Source organism: Lissotriton vulgaris, chromosome 9 (genome assembly GCF_964263255.1).
Source record: "Lissotriton vulgaris chromosome 9, aLisVul1.2, whole genome shotgun sequence".
In the NCBI taxonomy this organism is placed as follows: Eukaryota; Metazoa; Chordata; class Amphibia; order Caudata; family Salamandridae; genus Lissotriton; species Lissotriton vulgaris.
The window spans coordinates 159024201-159035922 of NC_141697.1; positions in this window are offsets into that span (position 1 = coordinate 159024201).

The window sequence follows — 11722 nt, forward strand, 5'->3', positions numbered from 1 at the left end:
GCCCATGAGAAAGAGTGAGAGTAGAAGAAAAGAATGCTCATCAGAAGTGAAGAAGAGGAGAAGGGAAGAGAAGACATCAGGTATAAAGTGAAGGAAGGGAAGGAGAAGCAAGCTAAGAATAGAGAGGAGAAAAAAGAACATTAGAATAGAAGAGGTAAAGACAGAGAAATTAGCAAATCCTGAGAGAAAAAAATTATCATCCATGCATAAGTGAGGAAGAAAAAGCACAAAGGGGAAGGTGCTAAACAAAAGGAAGAACAAAAGGAAGCGACAAAAGGAAAACATACCTACAAGAGGAGACGATGAGAAAAAACTGAGGGGGGATGGGACCACACGGGTTAGGAAACACATCCAAGATCAGCTAGGCGGGGAACCAGGAAGACATCATCATACGGGGAAGGGTTCCTGCGGAGGTGAAGAAGGAGAACAAGGGGTTAGGATACAAACAAAAGTGAATCGCAAACATAGACAGCAATGAACATCAATACACCTTAAAGATGGTAAGAAGCAAAATATTAAGACTGCTCAAAAAGTAAGAGAGGCAAAATGCAACATCATAACAGAAACTGATAAAAACTGATAAGACTGCAATTCAGCCAGGAAAAGAGGATGAGGGTCCAGAGGAGTCCATGGTAGAGGTCTTGTGCGCGTTGATAAAACTCTGCAAGCGGACTGGATCTTCATAGGAGGCTGTCTTGTTGTTATAGGTGACTTTGAATAAACAAGGATGATAATGGCCATATCTTGCTCCCATTGAACGGAGGTCTTCTCTCATGCTCAGGAAGGCCTTACGGCGGTAAGCAGTAGCTTTTGCATAGTCCTGTGCGAAGAACAAAGAGGATCCAGACCATGTCAACTTTGGGGGGGATTTGGCAGCTGTCAAGACCTTCAGAAGATCAGTGTACTCTAAAAAGTAAAGAATGACCCCCCTAGGTCTCTGTGAAGGGGAGGCAGAAGTAGATGGGCGTCCCAATCGATGTGCACGTTGATTGTTGAGATTTGTGCCCTCTGGCAAACGGAGCAATTTGGGAAGGAACGATTTGAAGAAGGCAAGTGAATCTGAGCCCTCAAGTCCTTCTGCCAGACCATAAATGCGGAGGTTGTTTCGCCTGTTCCTATTTTCCAACTTCTCCACCTGTCACTGAAGAGCAGACACTTGAGAGTTCAGATGAGATACTGTGGAGCATGTTTCCTGAAGGGATGTAACTGAGTGTTCGACTGAAGACACCCTGGTTTCCATTTTCGACCAATTGTCCGTTAGAGCCTGAAGTTTGACGTTAGTTTCCTCCATAAAAGGACGAAGGGACCTAATTTCCTCCAGGAAAGGGCAAAAGGATCTGATTTCATCCAGGAATAACTCCATAGAGACAGGCGCAGACTGTTTGAGTGGTGAAGGAGGATCTTTTTTCAATCTTTTAATATTAGTTTTCCCCGGTGCAGGTTGTGAGGGCTCCATTGCAGTGTCTGAACTAGACCAAGTAAGGGAATCTTCTAGTTTGGAAAGGGCAGAGAAGACTTTAGAGTTCTTAACAAAAGCAGTCTTTGTTGTATGAGGCAGGTGCGACATAGACTTGAGCCTACCCATAAAGCAGGAGTTATAATATGTCAGTCACGCAATGTGTATAAAATGCGCGAAAGAGTAGAGGACGTCACAGAAAAGGTTACAGCAGAAGCACGGTAATTACCTTGAAAGAAGAGGGAGTTAAGTGTACCACTAAGAGAGCGCATTTATTAGAAGAGATGCCAAGCATATACAGCAGACAAAGCAGTCATCATGAAGTAGTAAAAAAAAAGGAAAACGATATTCATAACATGCAGCTGGTGAGTTAAAAGCCGATGGGAAGCTCAAACGTAGAAAGGAGGACGTTACAGCAGGCCAAGGAAGCCACAGAATGACTGAGCTGTGTGTCCCTTGAAGACAATATGCAATATTTACTAGGCAGCGTGTAAAACAGATGTAGCCCAGAAGGTACTCCTTATTATAAAGGAAGAGGCATCCAGGCTACTCCAGAAAAAGAGACATAAAAAGATATGGAGATTTATGGTGTTCACAGCCTGCACAGTCTAAATTGAAGTGAAGTCTATTCTCAAATTACAACAAGGAGCAGCGCAGTAGGATGTTGAGGAACAAAGTTGTAATTCACGATGTCATCAACAGGCCAAAAGCCTCACCAGCCAATAGTAAATATGTAGGAGAGCAACCTCCATCATCCAAAGACTTCAAAAGCCATCAAAAAGGATATATTAAAAGGACACTGGAGGTGCCATGGGATGGCGTTCACAATGGCCGTGAGACAGCAAGTAATCTGCAGCAATCACAGGGCAAAAGAGGAGTACCTGAAGCTGTGGGGCATCAGCGAGGCAGAGTCGTATGAAGCAGTGGAGGAGCCAGACGGAAAGCAAACTGCGTCACTGAAACGGCTCCGTATGCCGGTGAAGAGAAGATAATGCGCAGTTGATAGAAAATCGGCCGCAATAACATCGGAACCGCTATGGACTCATTGCAGCAGGTACCTCATCTGTGGGACATGCGGGAGATTTCCAAACATCGTGAAATCCTCCGGTGGTATCTCGGCATACATATGGCTCAGTGCTCAAGTGAGGAATAGGAAATGCGCCAGCTCGCATAAAAAACACAAAATGGCGGCCACGTTAACAACGGGTCCGCAAAAACTCACTGCAGCGAAGTACTCCGTCTTTAAGGCATGGGAGAAGTCCTCAAGCATCTCAAACTCATCTAGAGGTATTCCGGTGGCGTACCATCACCTCAGAGCAGGAAGAGACAGTCTCGGAACAAGAGTCTCCCGGAACCACGGCGGAGCCTCACTCAGACGCCGCCATCACCCTCGGGCGCCAAGCCACTCCCCCCAAAAAATGATCTGTTGATGATAATATTTTAATAAATTATGTTTTTTAAATGTTAAAAATTCTCTTTGAATGTTTCAGTGAGTTATTTTAATTTGTGCTAGTTGGTGCTAACAATAATAGTGGGGGTGCTGTTAGGAAATAGACAAACTCCAATCTACGAGTGGTTTAGGTGGGATGGTAAACTCTTTCCAGAGGGATATTTAGTTTCACTTGCTAAGAGTACGCTTTTCCCTTGGGCAGAACAAGGAGTCTCTCTCTACTTGCTTTCATAAACTAGATTATGCCAATGATCTCTAACAAAGATCATCTTTATCAACCATGAAAAGATTACATAGTATTCAGAACTCTGCTGCTAGACTACTCCTACACGTAAAGCCACAAGCCTGCATCTACCTTGTGGAACCTGCATTGGTTAACGGTTACCAGAATATCCACATTCAAGCTGCTTTGTATCACTCACAAAGCAGTACATGGAACAGGAGTGCTTTTCATCAGGAATTAAATCACAAAATACATTCAATAAAGGAACCTCAGCTCTAGATTTGCACCTCACCTCAAATTCCAACCATAAAAGAAATAACCCATAGTTGGCACATCCTTCTCTGTTCAAGCAGAAAAACTATGGAATTCATTACCCCCAAACATAAGATCCACAGATAACTATCTTATCTTCAGAAGACTGCTCAAGAGTTGGCTCTTCCCTACATAACCACCATACTCAAACACAAATGTACAGCATATCCCTGAGCATATTAACATTTTATTTGATTATATGTATGTATATAGATATGTCTATTTTTTTGTATAAAAATGTATAGTAATTATGTTTTAAATATATCGATATTCTTTAGGTCTGCTTAACAAATTCACATTTTATGGTTATATACATATAGATTATTCTATGCTTAATATGTACATAGACACTGCTTAGTTCTCCTATAAGTTACTTGATTAAATACTTAAGGTCCTCTGGTTATTTATCTATCACAATAAGTGCATGCTATCATAACCATTTTATCTACAATTGCTTCACTATTGAAATATTGAAAAAATACAAACAAAATTAAACAAATGAATTAAATTATTGCACAGCTACACTTAAAAGTCTGAGATTATTAAATATGTTTTCCCTTGGGCCAATTCACTCCCACGAGAGTCAGTCTCGTTGTTGGACTTGGGATTTTTATGCAGGTCCCCCCCTTAACTTTTTGCCTTCAACCTCTGGCATGGTGGTAGTGATTTTAGGCCTCTGCGCACTTTAGCACTGTGGCCCAGTGTAAAGTACATGCACACTCTGAGTGCGTGTGGTGAGATGACCTGCCCTCCTATAGGAATGCATGGGGGATATGTGTGTCCATGGTAGTTCCTGATATGTAGGGAGTGCAGGGCGAGTTTGGTATGTGCAAACTCGTGAGAATAAAGGCTGCACAATGGTGTGCACAGATTTATTGTGTCTGGTGGAGAAGTGCCACTTTTAGAAGTTGGCATTTATGTGTGCTGTGAGATGTGAATTGCCTGTCTGGCTTGTGAGTGCTGGGGGCTGGCTGGTGTGCTTGGCCCCAGGAGCCAGGATCAGTTTGCCCAGTGGTGAATAGGGAGATCTGCATGTAGATGGGAGGGAGGAGTTGCACCTGGGACCTGAATAGGGCTGTGCCTTCCCTCCACAAAGCTGGCTCCACCCCCTGTGGTGCGTCTGATGTCCCTGGCCCATCCTGTGAATAGAGAGGGCAGCTGAGCAAAACAAAGTGCTCCAGAACCAGTTGTATCTGGTTCTTCCCTTGCCTGCACCTTTGAGAACAAAGGATTTAGCTGTATAAAAGGAGGGGTTGTGGCCCCATGTAAATGTTCTTGTTTGCAGACTTTAAACTACCAGGGGCATGCTGCTGCTGGGGCTCAGGGGAAGGCTTGCCTCCCTGGGCTCCAACCTGCCCCTTGATGCCTGGGGGACTTCTTTCCCTGGACTTGGATTATAGCGCTTTGAGAGTGCTGTACTTTTATCCATATGAGCGCTTCCTGTTTATTCCTTAGGAGCGCTGTGACTTTAACCTGCTGAAGTAGCGCTTTATTTTTATTGCAGAGCACTTCCCTTATTGCACCAAGCACCTCTCTATGCAGCATGCCACATGGCCCCCTATTTTGGATATCCTAATTGCAGGTTCCCACCCTGCATTATGCTCGCTTATTTTGATTGCCCAGTGCGCAGGTGCCCATCTTGCGTCTTCGTGTTAGTTTTGTAATTGCCGCGGGTGCCACCCCGCTTTGTAGTTTTTACTGAAGAGGGAGCTTACCCCTCATTGTGCCCCTCGTTTCACCGCCGCAGCCCGGGAGGAGCACTGGAAGCAGCAGTCCGGCCATCCGCCTGATTGTGGGCGGGGCCGACGACGCAAGCTGGAGCCTCACGGGCTCCACTTCCGCTCCTCTCCCCTGCCAGGGAGAAGCTGCACCGAGCCTCGCGGGCTCCACGCTAAGTCCCGGTTCCGAGATGGGGGACAGGGTGAACCAGGGCTTCCATGAGTAGGGAGAGCCCCGCGTGCCGCACTCAAGAGGAGTCCTGGGTCCCAGGAGGGGGCCCGGGTGAAGAGAGGCCGAGACCGGAGTCCTGCCGCAGAAGCCAGGTAAGCAGGGCTCGTGTTCGAGGTTGCCTGGCAGAGGCACTCGGTCAGAGCGGCCCCGTTTGTGCAGCGGGCCGCTCCAACATGGCTATAATTATTTACCTGGGCCCAGAGGGGCCCATGCCTTATTCTTCAGGGGGGGTCATGATTCCCAGAGCCTGAATGGCTCCCACGCTTTGCCCCTATTTTAAGAGCCCCATGTGGCTCCAACATTGGGGGCAAGTTCCCCCTCCCCCATTGTGCATAGTTTTTTAGAGCGCCAGTGCGCTCTACAGTATTTGGGGTACATCATTATTCCCAGAGCCTGAGTGGCTCCCACGCTTCGCCCCTTATTTTTTGAGTTCCCATGAGGGGCTTGGGACATATGTAAGTCAGAGTCTGTGCTGGCTCCACCATGTTTATTTTTAGAGCCAGATGGCTCCCAGGTGCGGCACATTTGTCCGTAAGGGCCAGTGAGAGCCCATCCCGCATTTCTACCTCACAGCTTCCCAGCAGGTAGTGGGCAGCTGCACCGTTTAGGGCTTTCATTTTAGGGGGACATGTTTTTTTAATCCAGGAGTGAGGCACACTCCTTTGCCCCATCTTTGCCTGCACAGCTGCGCAGCACTTAGTGCCAACTGCAACACTTAGGCCCTTCATTTGAGATTCCCAGCTGCCCAGCAAGTAGTGGGCAGCTCCAATGTTTAGGTTTGCGCAAAGTGCGCACCCTGACTTTGGACAGAGGGCATTTGGGTCCCTTAGAGATGGCCAGTTGGCCCTCGGGACTATGAGATTTATAGGGCGCCAGGCCCTAGTGTGCTTTTTATAGGTGCTAGGAAATGTAATGTTTGTAGGATGTTTTATGCACCTTGATTTATGCTATAGATGTGCTTTCACGCTTATTAGGTTTCTACCTACTGTCTTATGTTTTATTTCTCTACTTGCGTCTAGGTTGGATTTATTCCCTACTGCAGGTTATGTTATTAAGTTTCTTTTCTATTGCAAGTGATGTTTAGGAGATTATGGTCTACCAGATTTTAGCTTATGAGGTTGGCACAGAATAGAGTTCTCGCCTTATGTGATACTGTGCCTGTATGATTTATGTTATAGGTTGACGCTGAGTATAGTGTCTGCCAGTGATTACTGGCTGTGTTCTAAGTTCCTGATTTATTCTTACTTTTACTATTTTCTCTCAAGTGACAATTCTGACAGTGGCCCCCGTGGCCCTGTCATGTGTAAATAATCCCCTGTAAATATTGCCCGTGCCAGCTGGCACAGTGTACATTGTGTGATTACCATCTAATGTGTTTATTATAATACAAAGGCTATTTTTATATATAACCTTGTGTGGAGTTCCTTTTGTGGTGTGCCTAGTATGCTGTTACTGTGTGTGTTGTGCAAATGCTTTACACATCGCCACCGAGATAAGCCTAGCTGCTTGTGCCAAGCTACCAAGGGGGTGAGCAGGGGTTATCTTTGGCGTGTAACCCCTTTGCCTGACTAGTGGTGGTCTCTGCCTGGCTTTGGCGCAAGCCTTAGCCAACCAAAGATCCCCATTTCTAACACTCGTGAGGAAGCAAGCGCTCTGATTTGCTGCCAGCAACATGAGAAAAATGTTAGAGGCAGCCATTACAGGACGCGGGAACTTAGTAATCTGTCCTAAAGTTAAAAGAAATAACATAAGGGGGGACGGGGTAGAGATACCCTGCTACCCTAGTCCCCATGCAGAGGACCCAGGGAATCCCCCAGGGGCAAATAAAAAAAATGTTAATTTTCGAAATCGAAGCAAGAAAAACCTAAAACAGCATCCTGGGTATGCATTCTTTGCTATTAGGGGAGGCATTATTGGTCCCAGAGAGCCCACCTCCGGCGCTGCATTCGATAAAGGGAGGTGATTCCTTCAATTGAAGGGAGAGGGGCCATGTAGCCCCCCTTCTGAATCATGGAAGGGCCCAGGGACCCCTTCCCCCAGGGCCAATTAGTTAAATAAAAGGGGAGGGCTCTCTCCAAAAGCCTCTAAAGGCCTGCTAACCCTATCTCCCAGGGTCTCTAAATGTTTCAAAAGGGTGGGGGGCCACTCAACTCCCATCTCTGAGCCTTTAAGCCCCAGGGACCCCATCCCCCTGGGTTGGCTCACTTGCTGTGTCCCGGAGAGCCCACTTCTGGGACACAGTAGTTTCCCTGCCCGCACCGGTGCAGGAAGGGAAACATGTGTTTGCTCCCGCCTGGCAGGAGCATTTTTTAATCTCCCGCCAAAAGGGTGCAAACACAAGTCTGGCAGCAGATTTGAGATCTGTTTCCCTGCCCACACTTATGCGGGTAGAGAAATAGATCAACAGGTTGTTCCCACCTGGAGGGAGCAGAATAAATAGCTGCACCATGCGGGTGGAGAAATGCCAGCTGCTGCACATTGCCGGGAGGAGGCTTGGGCTGCAGGGTCCCTGGGGCTTTCCCCCGCAGCCCCAAACAAGTTTGTGGATGCCCTGGGTGGGCAACAGGGCACGCACCTATATTAAAATGGAGGCCGCGAGGGATGAGTCCCAAGGGTCATATTAGGCTTAGGGAGGGGGCCACCCCTTTATAAGAAATACGGCCCTGGAGGATGAGGTCTCCAGTGCCTAATAAGGCTCAGGGAGGGGGGCACGTGGCCCCCCTCCCCTCTTAAAAAAATAGATGGCGTTGGGTGATGAGGTCCCTGGGGCCTATTAAGGCTTGGGGAGGAGGGCCCCTCCCCTTTAAAATAAGGCACGGACCCAGAGGATGGGGTCCTCAAGCATAAAATGGCTTAGGGATCGGGCCGCATGCCCCCCTCCCTTTATTAATTACTTGGCCCGGGGGACGGAGTCCCTGGGACCTAATAATGCTTGGAGAAGGGTGCTGCATGCCCCCCTTCCATTTTCTATTACATTTAGGCCCGGGGAATGCAGGGGCCCTATAAGGCTAATGGAGAGAGGCTGCATGGACCCTTCCCTTTATAATTGGCTTCAGCAATGGGGGATGTGTCCCCATGACCTGATAGGACTTGGGAGGGGGACCGTGCAGCACCCCTCCCCATTTAGATGAAAAAAGGCATGAGGGGATTGGGGTTCCCGTGGCCTAATAAGGCTCGAGGGCCCCCTTACATTTTTTATTGTATTTGGCCAAGGGGAATGGGGCTCCTGGGGTCAGTTAAAGGGTTGGCGATAGGGCTGCAAGCCTCCTCCCCTTAATATATATGTTTTGTGCCAGGGTATGGGGTCTCTGGGACCTGAATGCAAACCCTATGATGCACACATCAAAGGCTGTGTGCGGTATGCGGTTTGCCAGCCTTCTGGGGGTCTGGCCACAGGGCCTGGTGGTAGGCCAAGCCCTGTGACCAACTCCCCACTGCACACGGCCAAAAGCTCTGCACAGCGTGGGATTGATTGCCTGTTGGGAGTTGGAAGCAGGGCCTGGCTGCAACACACACCCTGTGGCTAACCCCATGTTATGCACGAGCAAAGGCCATGAGATTGGCTGCATCTGAGTGGCTACCTGCAGGGCCAGGTCCTGCAGCTAACCCCACGCAATGAAAGGTCATGCATAGCGTGAGTTTGGCTGCCTGCAGGGGGTGGTTTACTGTCTCCGGGTGGGTTGGCCGCAGGCCAAGCCCAATTGCCAACTCCTTGCTGTGCACCGTCATTGGCTGATGGGGTGGACTGGACGGAGATGCCCAGTCACATAGTACATTGGAGCCGGGTTGTGTTCTTCCTGCTAAGTTTTTTGTGCAGTTTTGTAAAGGTCGAACTCGATTCAAAGGTTATGGAACGCTTTACATGAGCACCAGTTATATTTGTTTTTAGGAGATTAAGGAATTTGTATATGTGGAGGAGCCTATCAAAGTTCGAACCTGGCTCAAACCTGAAGCCTGGTTCTGGCTCAGCTCAAGGACCCGTTGGATCCTCAAGCCCAGAAACAGCCAAACTTTTGTGTAGCTTCCTTTGGTCTGCCAACCTTACCCTACCTTCAAGCACAGAGGCAAAAACAAGCATTAAAATTGGAGTTAAAAATGTGAGACAAATAAATACCTGTTGATTTGCTTCCCACTTAACCAAATTGTGTGATCTTAGACTAATATTTTATTTTACAGATCCTCCTTTTTCTTCACTATCAGATGTGAAAGCACCTTCAAATATGTGGGTTGAGAATACCAGATTATAAGAAATTGGGTTATTAGTTGAGGGGGGCTCCCAATCAGGCAACAACTACAATCCTTGTTAGGGTGAACCACAAAAGTCACTAAATTAACCTGTACTTAAAGCTCTGTTAACTTAACACAAAAACAGTCAGGCTTAACTTAGAGGCAATCTGTAAAAGAATGTGTGCAGCACAAACAGTGATAAAGTAAAAACGCAAGATAAATCCTGGACCAATTTAAAATAAATAGAGCAAATGTTACTACATAAAATGATCCCAGAATGACAAAAATTCAAGCTGAAGAACCGGGAATATTCAATCTTAAAGGTTTTAAGTGAAAATATTGTTTAAAAGCACAAAGCATCACTCACAGTCACCTGGTTTCTCCCTGAGTGTACTGGGGTAGCTCAGACGTGGGTCCCAGAGCCTCCACACCACTGGAGTCAAGTTAGCCGGGCTGATGAGAGGTGTTACCTCGAAACCGGTCCGGTCCTCGGATGCTTGATTTCGGTCTGGGAAAGATATGGCTGTGTAGTTCGGACTGGACTGTTCCCATGGGGCACAGGGTCAGAGCTGATTTGCATAAAGCCATTATCTAACCCAGGGTGGTGTGGAGTGCAAAAAACGATGGATTTAGGCCCAGATCATTGTACTGGGGTGAATGTAAGACATTGATCTACATTCTGTTCATCAAATTGTTTTTTGTAATTTTCTCCCTGAGTGTACTGGGGTAGCTCAGACGTGGGTCCCAGAGCCTCCACACCACTGGAGTCAAGCTAGCCGGGCTGATGAGAGGTGTTACCTCGAAACCAGTCCGGTCCTCGGATGCTTGATTCCGGTCTGGGAAAGATATGGCTGTGTAGTTCGGACTGGACTGTTCCCATGGGGCACAGGGTCAGAGCTGATTTGCATAAAGCCATTATCTAACCCAGGGTGGTGGGGAGTGCAAAAAACGATGGATTTAGGCCCAGATCATTGTACTGGGGTGAATGTAAGACATTGATCTACATTCTGTCCATCAAATTGTTTTTTGTAATTTTCTACCTGAATGTACTGGGGTAGCTCAGACGTGGGTCCCAGAGCCTCCACACCACTGGAGTCAAGCTAGCCGGGCTGATGAGAGGTGTTACCTCGAAACCGGTCCGGTCCTCGGATGCTTGATTCCGGTCTGGGAAAGATATGGCTGTGTAGTTCGGACTGGACTGTTCCCATGGGGCACAGGGTCAGAGCTGATTTGCATAAAGCCATTATCTAACCCAGGGTGGTGTGGAGTGCAAAAAACGATGGATTTAGGCCCAGATCATTGTACTGGGGTGAATGTAAGACATTGATCTACATTCTGTCCATCAAATTGTTTTTTGTAATTTTCTCCCTGAGTGTACTGGGGTAGCTCAGATGTGGGTCCCAGAGCCTCCACACCACTGGAGTCAAGCTAGCCGGGCTGATGAGAGGTGTTACCTCGAAACCGGTCCGGTCCTCGCACAGTTTTCAAACTACCCACAAAAGGAGGGAAAGACCTGCCAAACCTCCATGACTTCCTGATGTCACATTTTGTTAAAAACATACTGGGGAATGCAAAGAAAGACTCACATGTGGCTGCCTACACTCTGTTTGCTACAAGTTTCATCTTATCAAGAGAGGGCATATGTAATCTGGACAATACAAAGCCTTTTTTACTAGAACCACCCCCTGCGTACAAAGGCATCAAGCCTTTCTTCAAGAAGCTGGAAGAGAGACAAATTCAAGCGAAGGACATCACACCCCTGATGGCCTTAAGCAAAGAACTGAAAGAAACAGACTCAGTGACAATGGTAAACAACTTATCAGAGAAGCAATCAGGGAAGGTTTGGGAGATGGTGAACCACAAAGACTTGACAAACTCCCAGAAAGACTTGGCATGGATGATGGTATCCAAATGCCTACCCGTGAAACAATTCCAACATGCAAGGAAACTGGCAAAAACAGCAAGATGCCCAACACCAGGCTGTGCAGCAGATGAATCCCTGATGCACTTCATTTGGAACTGCGGCGGAGCACAAAGCATGTGGAAGGCAATGGGACAGCTCATTAAAGAATTAACAGGACAGGCATCCCTGTCCTATGAACTG